A 19602-nucleotide genomic window follows, 5' to 3' on the forward strand; every position below is an offset into this window, starting at 1 on the left:
TTGCTGATGTTGAAAAGAAGCCCAAAGCGGCAGCAAAGCAAGCTAAGGATGAGAAGAAGAGCAACTCCGCTCCTCAAAACACAGAAAAAGGTTGTGGAAACCACGACAGGGGCAGTACCTCCTAAAGATGCCATTCTCTATGTTCACAGAGCCCCCAGGAAAGAACAGCTTGTGTTGAGTCCTCCCAAAAGGTTTGAGCAAAACATGGTCACGCTTAAGGTACCAAAGATGTACGTACCAAAGGGGACTTATGTGGCGCGGGGGCTGGTAATTTCACCCAGGCTGACTGAGCCCGTGGTTATCAGCCGTGCACCATAGAATCCCATGAAGGACCCCATTGCTGTCCCCTGGAACTATAACAAAGCAGTGGTGACGTACAAAGGAAAAGAAATCATGGGGGGAGTGAATGAAACAAACCCGTCTTGGAAGTACCTCAATTTGGAAGAATTGAACAAAACCAAGCAAAAGCATTTTCCACTTAAAAAGCCAGTTAGTGCTGGGAGGCAGAGGAATTCTTCCGAAAGATGAAAACCTCGGACTACGATGTAATTGACCAACTCCGAAAGTCTCCCTCCCAGGTCTCACTTTTATCCCTGCTGATAAGCTCGAATGAGCATCAGAAAGTGTTGTTAAAGACGCTTAATGAGGCATATGTTCCGGTCGAGACCACGGTTGAATAATTGAAAGAATGGCGGAACGATTTTCTGAAGTCAACCTAATCTCATTCAGCCGAAATGATTTGCCTTCAGAAGCGGCTGCCCACAACAAAGCTCTTCATTTGACTGTTAAGTGTGAAGGCTACTATGTAAAAAGAGTTATGTTGGACGGCGGATCTGGGTTGACATCTACCCTCTCTCAACCTTACAGAGAATGGAAATTGGGACTGAAAGGATTAGACCCAACAATGTTTGTGTACGTGCTTTTGACGGCGTCAAGAGGGACACGATAGGGGAGATTGATTTGATCCTAACCATCGGCCCTGTGAATTTCGAAGTAACATTTCAGGTTTTGGACATGGACACCTCCTACAATTTTCTCTTAGGAAGGCCTTGGATCCATGCTGCAGGAGCCGTACCTTCTACTCTCCACCAAATGGTTAAGCTTGAACACGAAGACCAAGAACTCGTGGTCCATGGAGACGATGAGCAATCAATCTACAGGGACCCGTCATTTCCCTGTCTGGAGGCAAAAGAAGGTAGTGAGCACATAGTCTACCAAGCTTTTGAGATCGTGGTCGCGGACCATTGTGAGGAGGGAACTCCGTGTCCTCAACCCTTCTTGTCAAATGCGTCAATCATGGTATCCACTTAAATGATCAAGCACGGGTACAAGCCCGGGAAAGTGCTCGGGGTATCTTTGCAAGGCATCACGGAGCATATCACTCTAACTGCCAGTGAGAAATTCTTTGGCATAAGTTTCCAAGCTACAGAAGCTGATGTAACATGGGCAAATGAACGTAAGAACAATGGATGGGTCCTGCCTCAGCTGGTCCCGCATCTCTCCAGAATGTTTGCTGAGCCGAGGTACATAGAGGAAGAAGATGAGGCCTTCACGGCCGAAGAAATTGAGGACATTTGTGGAGCGATGAGACAAATGTTATATGAGGCTCATATGGTCCAGCCGGGTGAAGGCTCAAGCACCGCCGAGGTGCAATATGTGGGGCCGAATGCCAAGCTTCAAAATTGGAAGGATACTCCATTCCCAGTCAGGCGGGAATCCCGGTAGTTCAGTCTTGCCATCTGTTCTGCATTCCGAGTTATTTTAGGGTGTAACTTGAATGTTTTTAGTATATTGTCTTTTAAAATTCCAATGTAAACCCTCCTATCTTCAAATTCAATGAAATGAAATCAATATTTCATCGTTTATGAATCTCTTTCTTTATTCTTTTTGATTTTTTTTATTTTTTCATATCTCTCTTTTCAGTTCTAATAATGCGGACTTAAATAACGTGACATGCTTGCGGACTTCATGCCCAGATCTTAATACGCTGTCTACTGTGAAATAATGAATCAAGAACCGGAATATGATGAAGATGAGGCTTTTAAGGAAATCAATCGAGAACTGGAACAATTTGAGAATAAGCCTAAGCCAAACTTAAATGAAACCGAGCCAGTTAATTTGGGTAGTCCAGAAGAGGTCCAGGAAACCATGATAAGCATTCACGCTGATGAAAGAACTAGAGATGCAATGGTACAACTTTTGTTCGAATTCAAAGACGTGTTTGCCTGGTCTAATGATGATATGCCAGGACTGAGTGTTGATTTAGTGGTGCACAAATTGCCAACTTATCCCGGTTATCCACCTGTCCAACAAAAGCAGAGAAAGTTTAAAACAGACATCCGTGACAAGATCAAAGAAGAAGTCACCAAACAGTTTAAAGAGGGCATAATCCGAGTGGTCCGATACACCACATGGTTGGCTAATGTGGTCCCAGTGCCAAAGAAAGATGGGAAAACCTGAGTGTGTGTTGATTATCGGGATTTGAAAAAAGCAAGCCCCAAGGACAACTTTCCATTACCAAACATCTACATCCTTGTTGACAACTGTGCCAAACATGAGATATAGTCTTTCGTGGATTGTTATGCTGGGTATCATCAGGTTTTGATGGATGAGGAAGACGCAGAAAAGACGGCTTTCACCACACCTTGGGGTACTTACTGTTATAGGGTCATGCCGTTTGGTTTAAAGAACGCCGGGGCAACTTACATGAGAGCTATGACTGCCATCTTTCATGACATGATGCACCAGGAAATTGAGGTGTATGTGGATGACGTGATCACTAAATCCAGAACGCAGGAAGACCATGTGCGAGATTTGAGAAAGTTCTTTGAGCGACTACGTAAGTATGACTTGAAGTTGAATCCAGCTAAGTGTGCATTTGGAGTACTGTTGATACCCAATTTTTCCCTATATATTTTAATTATGCATAAAGACCTTCAAAATAGCATATATATGCATATATAAGCATGCACAAGGTTTTATAATTATTCCCATGATTTTAAGGATTTAAATTGATTTATTTTCTCCCCTTTTATTCATAAAATCCCAATAATTATTTCCCAAATTATTGTTATGATGATTTATTCATTTAATTTCTATACTTATACCAAAGAGTAATTAATATAATTTTTATGCATTTTTGTAATTACATTTGGTATTTTTGAAGCTAAATTGCATATAATTGCAATGTTAGCCCATTTTAATGTATAATTATATTTTATACGTGTAAAATTGGCCCCTATATTTTTAAAATGATAACGATATATTTTAAATCATTTTGGTATAGAAAAATTATTTTTAGAAACCATTTTATTATTTATTGAAATTAAAATAGGAAAAATTGGCTATTTAAATCATAGCCAGATTTGGCTTTCAATTTTAGCCTAATTGAACCCAATCCCAGCCCAATCTCCTATTAAATAACCCGTCCCATGCCCCAAACAATTCCTACCCAAAACCCATCAGATCCTGGCCGTTGATCTTAAAGATCAACGGCCCTCGTGTATTCTTTCCTTTTTAATTCTAAACGACCACCCTAACCCTACTCATTTCCAAACCCCTGCCGCCTTCAGATGCTCTCGTCTCTTCTCTTCTCTCAACCTAACCCTAATCTCTCTTCAAACGCCGCCTCCCTCTCCGGTCATCTCCGACGACCCCCTTTCAACCCCAAGCCTCCAATGGTTTCCCCCTCGCCTTGCTCATCATCTCTGAGGCCTTCAAGGGCCCTGGGCCATGCCGACTTATGTCTTGGGTTGCTGTTTTGGTTGATCATGGCTTCTCCGGTGTGATTTTGGGGCAAAATCACACCATATTTGTTACGATCTTTGAAGTTTATAGCAGGTTTTTCCGTTTCTATCTGGGTTTCCTTTGAAACCCTAGCTTTTGTTTGAATCTCTCAGATCTGTGCTATTTTAACGATTCGAGTCTGTTTCTTTCTATGTTCTACACTGTTCTCAGACCTCTCTTTAAAAATCTTCAACTTTAAGCCGTTTTACTTTCTTTAAAGTTAGAGTTTCTCGGAGTTTCTTCTACACTTGTTTAAACTGATTTTTCCTTATGTTTAAACCTCTTTCCTTGCTTATCTCGACTGATTCTATGTTCTTACTGCTCTTTAACTCGCCTATGTTAGAAAGCCCTAATTTTTAAGATCTTCTTTGTCTTGGTTCTGTGTGTTAGCCTAACTACTTGATTCTTGTTAAGCTTCTGTGGTTACCATGCTTCGAATGTGTTTTACTGAGTCCTTAGCCTACTTATATCACTTTTGTGTGATTGTGTTCATCTTGTTTGTTCATCTTTTGCCCCTTTCTGTCGAGATTGCTGACCTTGCATGTTTGCTACATTCGTTTGATCTTCTCTATTTATATGTTGAAGTATAGAATCATGACTCGTTATTGATTGATTCTGATTTCCTTAATTGATGGTTTGATTGAAAGATTTTTCTTTTAAAACCCTAAAGTTCTACCTCGTCTGTATAAATTGACTGATTTCATTACCTTATTTGCTGTGGTACTTTATTCTAACTAAATCATTCCCTTAATTGAAGTTTTCTGAATTTTGTCCTAATTGACTACCCTATGCTTACTGAACTTTGATTCTTTCCTTATTAGTCATGTACTGATTTTTCTTGCCTTATATGCTACTGGTTCTTACTGTTTGAATTAGTTCCCTTAATTAAGGGAGTACTTGCCTTGATTTTCTGATTGATTGATTCTGAATTCCTCAATCCTTATGTTACTATGATTTTTACCTTATTTACTACCTGTTTTCAAACTACAAAATACTCTAGTCTTTTATTAGCACAGACACGAACAGTTGGGTTAAAAGACTATCTCTCATACTTTAAAAATCTCTGCTCTCTCTCTTGTGCTATCTGCTATTGTTAGCCGGCTGCAAGCCAAGGCTAACCATTTGTGCTCTCTTGTTCTTTCATTCTGCTTACTCTCCTCTTCACTGGTATGTCCTAGTTCAATTCAAAGTTCCAACAACAACATGATTCTCTTATTGTTTCAGTTCTTCTTGTTTCTGGTTTGCTTCTATTTGTGGTTCTGTTTTGAAACTTGTAGTTAAGAACACATTACTAGCATGTTATTATGTCTTCCCCTTCCTTTAGATTAGTATATTCCCTTTATGTGTGTTTCTTAGCATGTCTTACCAATTGTCTCTCACTTGTTGTATGCTTACCATACTACATCCCATGAATCCCAAATCCCAATCACCCCTCTATGTGGTTGTGTTCTTCATGTCTGGTTTTGTGACTATGCCCCTCCGTGCTGCACCGTGTCTCTAAGGACACACAAATGGGGATCATCATAACGCCGACCTCGGATACGCTCCAATAATGAAGAACGAGTGACTGTGCAAGCTAACACACGGCTGGGCTCGGAAACATCCAACCTCACGAACTGATTGGCCAAAGCCGGAACATCCAAAGCAAGTGGTCTCTCACCGACCGGAATATAAGCTAGACTGCCCATACTGGCTGACTTCCTACTCAAGGCATCGGCCACCACATTGGCCTTTCCTGGATGATATAAGATGGTGATATCATAGTCTTCCAACAGCTCTAACCACCTTCTCTGCCTCAAATTCAACTCCTTCTACTTGAACAAATACTACAGACTCTTGCGATCCGTGAACACCTCACATGCCACGCCATACAGATAATGCCTCCAGATCTTCAACGCGTGAACAATGGCTGCCAACTCCAAATCATGAACCCGATAGTTCTTCTCATGGATCTTCAACTGCCGCGAACATAGGCAATGACCTTGCCATCCTGCATCAACACCGCACCAAGCCCAATACGAGATGCATCACAATAAACTGTATAAGGCCCCGAACCTGTAGGCAAAACCAACACCGGTGCCGTAGTCAGAGCTGTCTTGAGCCTCTGAAAGCTCGCCTCACACTCCTCCGACCATCTGAACTGGGCACCCTTCTGGGTCAACCTGGTCATCAGGGCTACGATAGATGAAAACCCCTCTACCAACCGACGATAGTAGCCTGCCAAACTCAAGAAACTCCGGACCTCTGTAGCTGATGCTGGTCTAGGCCAGTTCTTGAGTGCCTCAATCTTCTTCAGATCAACCTGAATACCCTCTGCTGACACCACATGACCCAGGAATGCAACTGAACTCAACCAGAACTCACATTTCTAAAACTTGGCGTACAATTGACTGTCCCTCAAAGTCTGAAGAACCACTCTAAGATGCTGCTCGTGCTCTTCCCGGCTGCGGGAATATATCAAAATATCATCAATAAAGACTATCACGAACGAATCCAAGTAAGTCCTGAACACTCGGTTCATCAAATCCATAAAAGCTGCTGGGGCATTTGTAAACCCGAATGGCATCACCAAGAACACATAATGCCAGTACCGAGTGCGGAAAGCTGTCTTAGGGACATCAGATGCCCTAATCCTCAACTGATGGTAGCTAGTTCTCAAGTCAATCTTTGAAAATACCTTAGCACCCTGAAGTTGATCAAACAAATCATCAATCCTTGGCAGCGGATACTTATTCTTGATTGTAACCTTGTTCAACTGTCGATAATCCATACATATTATCATCGATCCGTCCTTCTTCAAAGCAAGCAACACCGGTGCACCCCAAGGCGAAACACTGGGTCTAATGAAACCCTTCTCAAGCAAGTCTTGCAACTGCTCCTTCAACTCTTTCAACTCAGGCGGGGCCATACGATACGGCGGGATAGAAATGGGCTGAGTGCCTGGAGCCAAATCAGTGCAAAAGTCAATATCTCTGTCGGGTGGCTTACCCGGTAGGTCTGAAGGGAATACCTCAGGAAACTCATGAACAACGGGCATAGAATCAATAGAAGGAACCTCAGCACTAGAATCACGAACATAGGCCAAATAGGCCAAACACCCCTTCTCGACCATACGCCGAGCCTTCACATAAGAGATAACACTGCGGGTAGAATGACCAGGAGTCCCCCTCCACTCTAAACGAGGTAAACTCGGCAAGGCTAAGGTCACAGTCTTGGCATGACAGTCCAAGATAGCGTGATAAGGTGATAACCATTCCATCCCCAATATGACATCGAAATCAACCATGTCCAGAAGAAGCAAATCTACACGAGCCTCAAGACCTCCAATCACAACTATACAGGAACGATAGACTCGGTATACCACAATAGAATCACCCACCAGTGTAGACACATAAATAGGAGCACTCAAAGAATCATTAGGCATGACCGGATACGGTGCAAAATAAGATGACACATAGGAGTACGTAGACCCTTGATCAAATAAAACTGAAGCATCTCTGCTACAAACCAGAACAGTACCTGTAATAACTGCATCGGAAGCCTCAGCCTCGGGCCTGGCTGGAAGAGCATAACATCGGGGCTGGGCCCTACCACCCTGAACCACATCTCTGGAATGGCCTGCCGCTGGCTGGCCTCCACCTCTAGCGGCATGAGCTCCACCTCTAGTACCTCTACCTCTACCTCTAGAACCTCTACCCCCACCTCTAACTGGCTGGGCGGGCTGTGGAACACTCGGTGCCTGAACTATGGCACGGGAACCCTGATGCTGAGAGCTACTCGGTGCTCGAGGGCAAAACCTAGCAATGTGACCCACATCACCACAAGTGTAACAACCCCTCGACTGCTGAGACTACTGACCCTGATTACCTGAATGACCACCCCAAAAACTCTGAAGCGGCGGTGCACTTATGGGAGCTAGTGGTGCACTGCAGGATTGCTGATCAGAATGCTGCATCTGAGGACCACAGCCACCTGAAGCACCGTGAGAAACCTGAAGTGCCGACTGAAAAGGCCTAGGAGGCTGGCCTCTACCATACGAATCCCTACCTCCAGACGAGGTACAACTGAATCGGCCTGAATGAATGGGCTTCTTGTCTGACCCATGACCACCTCCCTGCGATATAACCATCTCAACTCTCCAGGCCACATTGGCCGCCTCCTGGAAAGATATCTCACTCCCAGTCTCCCTAGCCATCTGAAGACGAATCGGCTGAATAAGTCCATCAATGAACCTCCTCACCCTCTCTCTCTCGGTGGGAAGTATGATAAGAGAATGACGAGCCAAGTCGATGAATCTGGTCTCATACTGGGTAACGGTCATAGAACCCTACAAGAGACGCTCAAACTGCCTCCGATAGGCCTCTCTCTGAGTGATAGGGAGAAACTTCTCCAGAAATAGCTGCGTAAACTGCTCCCAAGTCAAGGCTGGTGATCTGGATAGTCTGGCCAAGCAATAATCTCTCCACCATGTCTTGGCGGATCCAGACAAGCGAAAAGTAGAAAAATCGACTCCATTGGTCTCTACTATCCCCATGTTCCTGAGAACCTCATGACAGCTGTCTAGATAATCCTGGGGATCCTCAGAAGATGCACCGCTGAAAGTAGTAGTGAAGAGCTTGGTGAACCTGTCCAATCTCCACAAAGCATCGGTAGACATAGTTGCTCCATCACCGGCCTGGGCTACCACACCCGGCTGGACTGCTCTAACTGGCTGAGCTGCTAGAGTCTGAAACTGGGGAGCTACCTGCTCCGGAGTGCGAGTAGCAGGAGTCTGGGCTCCTCCTCCAGCCTGAGAGACGGCTGGTGCTACAGGAAGCATGCCTGCCCGGGTGACACTCTCCATAAGGCCCACTAGACGGACCAGAGCATCCTGGAGTACTAGGGTAGCAATAGACCCCTCTGGGACGTGAGCTGGGCCCACCGAAGCTGCTGGGGCCGGAACCTCATCATCAAAGTCAACCTAAGGCTCCGCTGCTGGTGCTGCTGCTCTGGGTTGAGCTCTGCCCCTACCTCGGCCTCTAGCACAGCCTCGGCCTCACCCTCTGCCCCTCGTGGGAGCTGCTGCTGGGGGCTCGAGCTGCTGGTCAGCGGATGAGGAAGCGCGTGTTCTCGGCATCTACGAGAGAACAGAATAGAAATTCAATCAGCATTGAGAATCCAAACCACAGGACAGGAAAGAAAAGATGTGAAAATTTCCTAACTCTGTAGCCTTTGGGGATAAATATAGACGTCTCCGTACCGATCCCTCAGACTCTACTAAGCTTGTCTGTGAACTGTGAGACCCATGTAACCTAGAGCTCTGATACCAACTTGTCACGACCCGGATTTCCCACCCTCGGGAGTCGTGATGGCGCCTACTAATGTGAGCTAGGCAAGCTAATTCCTTGAACTAATTACTTCATTATCCAATTATTTCCTTTTAACTATTTTAAAGCAATAACGTGTAAACAACGGAAATTTAAATTAAGCAGAAAAAAGCAATAAAATATCTGAACATGTAGCTATTACAACCGATTAAGCCTTAACCACCCAGAACTGGTGTCATAGTGTCACAGACGATCTAAGAGTGCTAAATACAAAGTCTGAAAATAAAAGATATACTGTCTCAGAATCAAAGAGATAAAACAGGAAATAAGTGATAGAGGAGACGCCGGGGGCCTGCGGACGCCTGCAGGTCTACCTTGGATCTCCGCGAGGACTGAAGCCAATCTACGGTCCGAAGTCTACAGTACTGGGATCTGCACAAAAAGAGTACAGAGTGTAGTATCAGCACAACCGACCCCATGTGCTGGTAAGCGCCTAGCCTAACCTCGGCAAGGTAGTGACGAGGCTAGGACCAGATTACCAAATTAACCTGTGCAATTCAACTATATATAGCGGAAAAGAAGTACAGAAATAAACAGTCGAATATGGGAGGGGGAGCATGCTGCGGGGGAAATATCAATTCAGAATAGAAAGACAACAGGTAAATGTAAGAAGCAATATATCTCAGATATCAATAAAAGAACCAGAAATCAATAAATGCACGACATCACCCTTCGTTCTTTTACTCTCGTCCTCACCAAAACAATCAAGTAATGAAAACGTGCACGGCATCACCCTTCGTGCTTTTACTCTCTTTCCTCACCATATAATCAATATAATCGGAACAGAATGGTACATCGTGCGGCACGACATCACCCTTCGTGCTTTACACTCTTTCCTCACAATCATACACGGCATCACCCTTCGTGCTTTACACTCTTTCCTCACAAAACAATGCACGGCATCACCCTCTTTAACTCTCTTTCCTCACCCAAACAACAATCACAATCAATAGGGCAAGGGAAATAAATGAAATTTCAATAATAATCCCGGCAAGGGAACAATAATTCAACAACAAGTCCCGGCAAGGGACAACATCAAAACTACAACAAAATCCCGGCAAGGGAATTAACAATTAAAGCAAAAATAGCCCGGCAAGGGGGCAACATAATGATCTCTTCTCTTTCTCACTTTTGCTGCACAATTCACTTCACAACTCAAGCCAATGCTCTAAAGGTTCAATAATCACTTATACTTTCACAATTCACTTCACAACTCGAGCCAACGCTCCTCAATGTTCATAGGTCATAATTCCTTCCACAAACTTTACACAACAAATAGAAACCATCACCAAGGCATGAAAGATTCAACGAAGTCATGATAATCACAATATAAAGACTCACGGGCATGCTAGACACCAACGTATAGATACTCGTCACCATGCCTATACGTCGTACTCAACATTTACCACATAGCAAATAGGACTCGACTCCTAATCCCTCAAGCTAAGGTTAGACCAAACACTAACCTCGATACCACGAACACAATTCACGATTCAATTATAGCTTTACCCCTTGATTCCACCACCAATTCGCTCGTATCTAGTCACAAGTTACTTAATTACATCAATAAACACTAAATGAATCAATTCTAATGCATGAAAATGAGTTTCTTAAAGTATTACCCAAAAAGTCAAAAATCGCCCCCGGGCCCACATGGTCAAAAGCTGAGGTTCGAACCAAAACCCGATTACCCATTCCCCTACGAACTCAAATATATAATTTGCTTTGAAATCAGGCCTCAAATCGAGGTCCAAATCCCCATTTTTTTGAAAAACCTAGGTTCTACCCATAACACCCAATTTCCCCATGAAAATCATTGATTTAAGTTGAAATCATGTTAAAAGATGTTAATAATTGAAGGAAACGAGTTAAAAGTGACTTACAATCGATTTGGAAGAAGAGTTGTTCTTGAAAAATCGCCCTAGGGAGTTTGTGTTTTGAAAAGATGTGAAAATGGGTTAAAATTCATCTAAGTATAAAAGTTGCAGGTCTCAGATATGGAAATTGTGAACAGGGGTTCGCAATTGCGAACCCCATCCTCTGCTAGCTTGGGAATTGCGAAACAGGACTCGCATTTGCGAACCCCTTCAGGAAGTTTGGGCTTTTGCATTTGCGGTCAAAAATGTTGCATTTGCGACTTCAAGCATTACAGGCTTCGCATATGCGAAGGGACCCTCGCATTTGCGAGGTCGCAATTGCGAGGAACATCTCGCATTTGCGAGAAGGGGCAGGCCTGGGCTGGTTCGCATTTGCGACCAATCCCTCGCATTTGCGATATCGCATTTGCGATGCGAAGCCTACAGGCCTGATCACACCAGCAATAAAACCTACAATTTTCTAAGTCCAAAAATCCACCCTGTGGCCTATCCAAAACTCACCCGTCCCCTCGGGATCCAAACCAAACATACACACAACCTCAAAAACATCCTACGGACCTATTCGTGTAATCAAATCACCAAAATAACATCATGAACATCAAATTAAATCTCAAAATCAATGAAATTTCTCAAAACTTCTTTAAACATCAAATTTTGCATTTAAGGTCCGAATCACATCAAATGGACTCCGTTTCTTACCAAACTTTACCGACAACACATATAAATCATATTGAACCTGTACCGGGCTCCAGAACCATAATACGGGTCCGATACCACAGGTTTCACATAACATTTCACTTTCAAAAACCTTTATATTTTTTTAGAAAACAATTTCTTTTACAAATCCATTTCTCGGGCTTGGGACCTCGGAATTCGATTCCGCGCATATGCCCAAGTCCCATATTTTCATACGGATCCTCCGGGACCGTCAAATCACGGGTCCGGGTCCGTTTACCCAAAACGTTGACCGAAGTCAAATTAATTCATTTTATAGTCAAAATTTATCATTTTTCACAGATTTTCACATATAGGCGTTTCGGCTACGCGCCCGAACTGCGCACGCAAATCGAGGTGATGCTAAAAGAGGTTTTAAGGCCTCGAAATGCAGAATTCAATTTAAAAACAAGTGATGACCTTTTGGGTCATCACACACATCCTCCTCTTCAAAGTGATCCTAAAAGCAAAGGAAAAGTCAGAATAAATGATACAATGCAGTGCCATAATTGAGGAGGAGGAGGAAGAAGGCCTCACCATTCAAACTGTGGCAAAGGGAGCTGTTCTCAGAAACTAGACCGCCACACCATCCCGAGCCCGCAGAGTCCCTGGTGTTATTATTACTTTTCCTGATGAACCAGTGACTGTGACATGTAATGAGGCAATGCAACCTGGACGAAACAGAAGCAGTAAATTCGGGAGACGCAGAGACCATCAAAGAGACCAGCATCAGCATTCACTTGTTGCCAACAGAAAAGGAAGAATATATCCATTTTCTAAAGGAATATGAGGACATCTTCGCATGGTCATATGACGATATGAACGGTTTGAGCATATCCATAGTGGCTCACAAGTTGCCTACTGATCCCATGTGTCCGCCAGTAAAGCAGAAACTCCGAAAGTTCAAACCAGACATGAGTTTGAAAATCAAGGAGGAAGTTACCAAGCAGATCAAAGCCAAAGTTCTCAGGGTGGTTGAATATCCAACCTGGTTAGCTAACATTGTGCCAGTTCCAAAGAAAGACGGAAAGGTTAAAGTATGTGTTGACTATCGGGATTTAAACAGAGCAAGTCCCAAGGATGACTTCCCACTGCCAAATATACACATCCCGATCGATAACTGCGCCAAGCATAAACTCCAATCCTTTGTGGATTGCTTCGCGGGTTATCACCAGATTCGGATGGACAAAGAAGATGCAGAGAAGACAACTTTCATTACACCATGGGGGGTATATTGTTACAAGATAATGCCATTCGGTCTGAAGAATGCTGGGGATACTTACATGAGGTCCATGACAACCATCTTCCATGATATGATACACAAGGAAATAGAGGCATATGTGGACGACATCATTATCAAATCCAAGAGGACCACAGATCACTTAGCAGACCTGAAGAGATTCTTCGACAGGCTCAGTAGGTACAATTTAAAGTTGAACCCCGCAAAGTGTGCACTCAGGGTTCCCACAGGAAAGTTATTGGGATTCATTGTCAGTCGCAGAGGGATCGAGCTAGACCCGACTAAAGTCAAAGCTATTCAGGAGTCACCACCACCTAAAAGCAAAAAGAACGTGATGAGCTTCCTGGGACGGCTCAATTACATCAGTCGATTCATAGCACAGTCCGCAGTAATATGTGAACCCATCTTCAAGATGCTGAGGAAGGATGCCGAAACAAGTTGGATTGAGGATTGTCAGAGAGCTTTTGACAAAATCAAGGAATACATGTACACACTGCCAGTTCTGGTCCCGCCTGAACCAGGACGACCTTTGCTACTTTATCTATCCGTGTTGGATGGAGCCTTCGGATGTGTTTTAGGACAACATGACGAGACAGGAAGAAAGGAGCAAGCCATATATTACTTGAGTAAGAAATTCACACCTTGTGAAGCACGGTACTCTCTGCTTGAACGCACTTGCTGTGCTTTGATCTGGAAGCCCAGAAATTGAGGCATTATTTCTGTGCCTACACTACATACCTCATATCCAGGATGGATCCCCTAAAGTACATATTTCAGAAGCCCATGCCTACTGGGAAGTTGGCTAAATGGAAGATATTGCTGAGTGAGTTCGACATCGTCTATGTAACTCAAAAGGCAGTCAAGGGACAAACATTGGCAGATCACCTCGCTGAATATCCGGTGGGAGGAGAATACGAACCCTTGAAAACATATTTTCCTGATGAAGAAGTAGCATTCATAGGGGAAGACATTACCGAAGCATATGACGGGTGGAGGATGTTCTTTGATGGAGCCGCAAATTTTAAAGGAGTGGGCATTGGAGCAGTTCTGGTATCAGAAACGGGTCAGCATTATCCCGTATCTGCTAAACTCAGATTCTCTTGCACCAATAACATGGCAGAGTACGAAGCCTGTATACTAGGGCTCAACATGGCAATCGACATGAACATTCAGGAGTTGTTGGTGATCGGTGATTCAGATTTGCTTGTGCACCAGGTAGAAGGAGAGTAGGCCACCAAGAATTCCAAAATATTGCCATATCTGCACCATGTGCAGGAATTGAAAAGGAGGTTCACAAAGATAGAATTTCGACATGTGCCCAGAATTCAGAATGAGTTTGCCGACGTATTAGCCACTTTGTCATCCATGATACAACATCCAGATAAGAACTATATTGATCCCATCCCGGTGAGGATCCACAATCAGCCGGCATATTGTGCTCATGTCGAGGAAGAAGCAGATGGAAAGCCTTGGTTCCATGACATCAAGGAGTACTTATCGAAAGGAGAATACCCGGAGCACGCAAATCACATTCAGAAATGCACACTCTGGAGATTGTCAAATCATTTCTCCACAGCGGAGGGAACTTGTATAGAAGAACTCCGGATTTGGGTTTACTAAGGTGTGCCGACGCTAAGGAAGCTTCTAAGCTACTTGAGGATGTGCATGCAGGGACATGTGGTCCGCACATGAACGGTTTCGTTTTGGCCAAGAAAATACTCAGAGCAGGTTACTTTTGGATGACCATGGAGACGGATTGTATTCAGTATGTCCGCAAATGCTTTCGGTGTCAAGTGCATGCCGACATGATAAAAGTGCCGCCAAACGAGCTTAATGCAACAAGCTCGCCTTGGCCATTTGCCGCTTGGGGAATGGATGTTATCGGTCCGATTGAGCCCACTGCTTCAAACGGACACAGGTTTATTCTGGTTGCCATCGATTACTTCACAAAATGGGTCGAAGCTGCATCTTACAAAACTGTAACCAAGAAGGTCGTCGCAGATTTTGTGAAAGATCGTATTGTCTGCCGATTCAGAGTTCCCGAGTCCATTATTACTAACAATGCCGCCAATCTCAACAGTGATCTGATGAAAGCTATATGTGAAGCTTTCAAAATCAAGCACAAGAATTCCACCGCCTACAGACCTCAGATGAATGGAGCCGTAGAAGCCGCCAACAAATACATTTAGAAAATACTAAGGAAAATGGTAGAGAATCACAAACAGTGGCATGAGAAGTTACCCTTTGCTCTGTTAGGGTACCGCACCACAATTCGCACGTCAATCGGGGTAACCCCCTACATGCTGGTTTATGGTACCGAGGCTGTCATCCCAGCCGAGGTGGAGATTCCTTCTTTAAGAGTCATACAGGAAGCTGAACTCAGGGATGCGGAATGGATATGAAGTCGCTATGAACAATTGTCCCTTATCGATGGAAAGAGGATGAACGCAGTATGCCACGACCAACTTTATCAGAACAGAATGTCTAGAGCTTTCAACAAAAGGGTCAAACCAAGATAGTTCGCACCAGGGCAGCTGGTATTGAAGAAAATCTTCCCGCATCAAGATGAAGCCAAAGGGAAATTCTCTCCCAACTGGCAAGGTCCGTACATGGTTCACAGGGTCCTGACGGGAGAGCACTCATACTTGCAGAGATGGATGGAGAAATATTGCCAAAACCAATCAATTCAGACGCAGTCAAGAGATACTATGCTTAGATACTTTGCATTTCCTCATTTGATGTAATTGAACTACGCTTGACCTGATTCCCGTTTAAGAGGGGATACGTAGGCAGCCTTATGGGTTCGGTCATATCATAATAAAATTTTCATTTCCTCCAGCCAGCGCCGTCACATGCCAGGAAGTCAATAATCAGTCAAGAACTGGGGCAGAATTTTGAGAAGGATTCTCAAAATTCCGAAGAAGATTCAGCAGGGTCCGCCATCCGCAAACAGTTAAAGATCATCTACCAAACTTGGGCAGAATTTTGAGGAGGACCCTCAAAATTCCAACATAAGAGAGCTGCAATGCCTTTGAAATGTGTCACAGTCGCTAGTTCATCAAAGAATTACTTGATATATCAATACGCTTCCAAAACGATTCTATTTTATCAATGATTGCATATTTTTCAAAAATCCTATTTTCACAACAGTCAGGTGCTACCTAGGGGAACTGGAAGGGAGCTTCCAGAGCGTAGCAGAGCAAGGCCGACCGACGAAGCAAGAACCAACCTCCCCTCATAAAACTTACGATTTTTCTTTGAACGCAGGCACATTTGACGTAACGGTAGCATTCGCGGAACATGTATACACAAAGCAAATTCACCATCCATCTGGCCATCAGACACTGAATATATCCTAGCTAAGACACACTCTACCCTTATTTGATATTCTCTCTTTGCATGAGTCTAATCTCTTACTCCATACTTGCATGAGTCTAATCTGTGACTCCACATTTGCATGAGTCTAATCTCTGACTCCACATTTGCATGAATCTAATCTGTGACTCCACATTTGCATGAGACTAAGCCCTGTCTCCCATCTTTCATGAGTCTAATCCCTGACTCCATATCTGCATAAGGCTAAGCACTGCCTTCTCTTTGCATGAGTCTAATCTCCGACTCCATACTTGCATGAGTCTAATCTCTGACTCCATACTTGCATGATTCTAATCGCTGACTCCACATTTGCACGAGTCTAATCTCTGACTCCATATTTGCATGAGACTAAGCTCTGTCTCCAATCTTGCATGAGTCTAAGCTCTGACTCCACATTTGCATGAGACTATCATGCATGAGTCTAAGCCCTGACTCCATACTTGCATGAGTCTAATCCTTGACTCCATATTTGCATGAGGCTAATCCGTGCCTCCACATTTACATGAGCCTAGTCCTTGGCTCCATAATTGCACAAGGCTAATCTTTGCCTCTCCATTTGCATAAGGCTAATCCTTGCCTCCCCACTTGCACGGGACTAAGCACTATCCCTCTTTGCACAGATATTGCTCTACTTCTACTACTATCTACTTGTTTTTCAATCGGGCTAAGCTCTGCCCTCCATTTCACAAGACTAAGCCCTGTCTTGTTACATCATATTATTGCATATCATGGGCTGAAATATTGCCAATCTATCCAAAGGCGTCATAGTCTAAAGGCATCATCCTCATAGCCAGAAGACACCATGCCATGGCCTGAGGATCTCTCGAACTTGCATATCATTATTCAAAGGCGTAATGGTTCGGAGGCACCATTTTCATGGCCCGAGAACACCATTTCATGGCCTGTGAATCCCTCACTAAACAATTCATGGCCCAGGACGCCATGGTCCAAGGACGTCATCTTTAACCGTCCAAAGACAACCTTCATGGTCTAAAGGGAATTTGCATCATGTTTAAATTTCGCAAATACGTTTGTAGCATCTTTCATCTGCACGTAACCAATAAGCAACCGCTATCCTAGCAGGAGCAATCTCGCTCCAATTGCCTCCAACCGTCCCGAGCCTTAACCGCTCATCGTAGCCGCTTCCGCATCTCGTGTCCGTTCTTGCAATAATTTCATCGACATACTCCGCGGGTGAATCTAGGACTACACATGGCCTGATTCCTGTAAGACCAGGGGTATGTAGGCAACTCGAAAACCGGAGTTTGGCCTCCGTCTTTCAAAACCTCCCATCCGGTCAAAATTAACCATCATTTCTTTACCCGAAAACTCTTTCATTCTTCCTGGGTAAAGAGGGGCAGCTGTTGATACCCAATTTTTTCCTATATATTTTAAATATGCATAAATACCTTCAAAATAGCATATATATGCATATATAAGCATGCACAAGGTTTTATAATTTTTCTCATGATTTTAAGGATTTAAATTGATTTATTTTCTCCCCTTTTATTCATAAAATCCCAATAATTATTTCCCAAATTATTGTTATGATGATTTATTCATTTAATTTCTATACTTATACCAAAATGTAATTAATATAATTTTTATGCATTTTTGTAATTATATTTGGTATTTTTCAAGCTAAATTGCAATGTTAGCCCATTTTAATGTATAATTATATTTTATACGTGTTAAATTGGCCGCTATATTTTTAAAATGATAATAATATATTTTAAATCATTTTGGTATAGAAAAATTATTTTCAGAAACTATTTTATTATTTATTAAAATTAAAATAGGGAAAATTGGCTATTTAAATCATAGCCAGATTTGGCTTTCAATTTTAGCCTAATTGAACCCAATCCCAGCCCAATCTCCTATTAAATAACCCGACCCAGGCCCCAAACACTTCCTACCCGACCCAAAACCCATCAGATCCTGGCCGTTGATCTAAAAGATCAACGACCCTCGTTTATTCTTTCCTTTTTAATTCCAAAAACCACCCTAACCCTACTCATTTCCAAACCCCCGCCGCCTTCAGATGCTCTCGTCTCTTCTCTTCTCTCAACCTAACCCTAATTTCTCTTCAAACGCTGCCTCCCTCTCCGGTCATCTCCGGCGACCCCTTTTCTACCCCAAGCCTCCAATGGTTTCCCCCTCGCCTTGCTCATCATCTCTGAGGACTTCAAGGGCCCTGAGCCATGCCGACTTATGTCTTGGGTTGCTGTTTTGGTTGTTCATGGCTTCTTCGGTGTGATTTTGGGGCAAAATCACACCATATTTGTTACGATCTTTGAAGTTTATAGCAGGTTCTTCCGTTTCTATCTAGGTTTCCTTTGAACCCTAACTTTTGTTTGAATCTCTCAGATCTGTGCTATTTTAACGATTCGAGTCTGTTTCTTTCTATGTTCTACACTGTTCTAAGACCTCTCTTTAAAAATCATCAACTTTAAGCCGTTTTACTTTCTTTAAAGTTAGGGGTTCTCGGAGTTTCTTCTACACTTGTTTAAACTGATTTTTCTTTATGTTTAAACCTCTTTCCTTGCTTATCTCGACTGATTCTATGTTCTTACTGCTCTTTGACTCGCCTATGTTAGAAAGCCCTAATTTTTAAGATCTTCTTTGTCTTGGTTCTGTGTGTTAGCCTAACTACTTGATTCTTGTTAAGCTTCTGTGGTTACCATGCTTCGAATGTGTTTTACTGAGTCCTTAGCCTACTTATATCACTTCTGTGTGATTGTGTTCATCTTGTTTGTTCATCTTTTGCCCCTTTCTGTCGATATTGCTGACCTTGCCTGTTTGCTACATCCGTTTGATCTTCTCTATTTATATGTTGAAGTATAGAATCATGACTCGTTATTGATTGATTCTGATTTCCTTAATTGATGGTTTGATTGAAAGAATTTTCTTTTAAAACCCTAAAGTTCTACCTCGTCTGTATAAATTTACTGATTTCATTACCTTATTTGCTGTGGTACTTTATTCTAACTAAATCATTCCCTTAATTGAAGTTTTCTGAATGTAGTCCTAATTGGCTACCCTATGGTTACTGAATTTTGATTCTTTCCTTATTAGTCATGTACTGATTTTTCTTGCCTTATATGCTACTGGTTCTTAGCGTTTGAATTAGTTCCATTAATTAAGGGAGTACTTGCCTTGATTTTCTGATTGATTGATTTTGGATTCCTCAATCCTTATGCTACTATGATTTTTACCTTATTTACTACCTGTTTTCAAACTATAA

Source organism: Nicotiana attenuata, chromosome 8 (genome assembly GCF_001879085.1).
Source record: "Nicotiana attenuata strain UT chromosome 8, NIATTr2, whole genome shotgun sequence".
NCBI classification, from domain to species: domain Eukaryota; kingdom Viridiplantae; phylum Streptophyta; class Magnoliopsida; order Solanales; family Solanaceae; genus Nicotiana; species Nicotiana attenuata.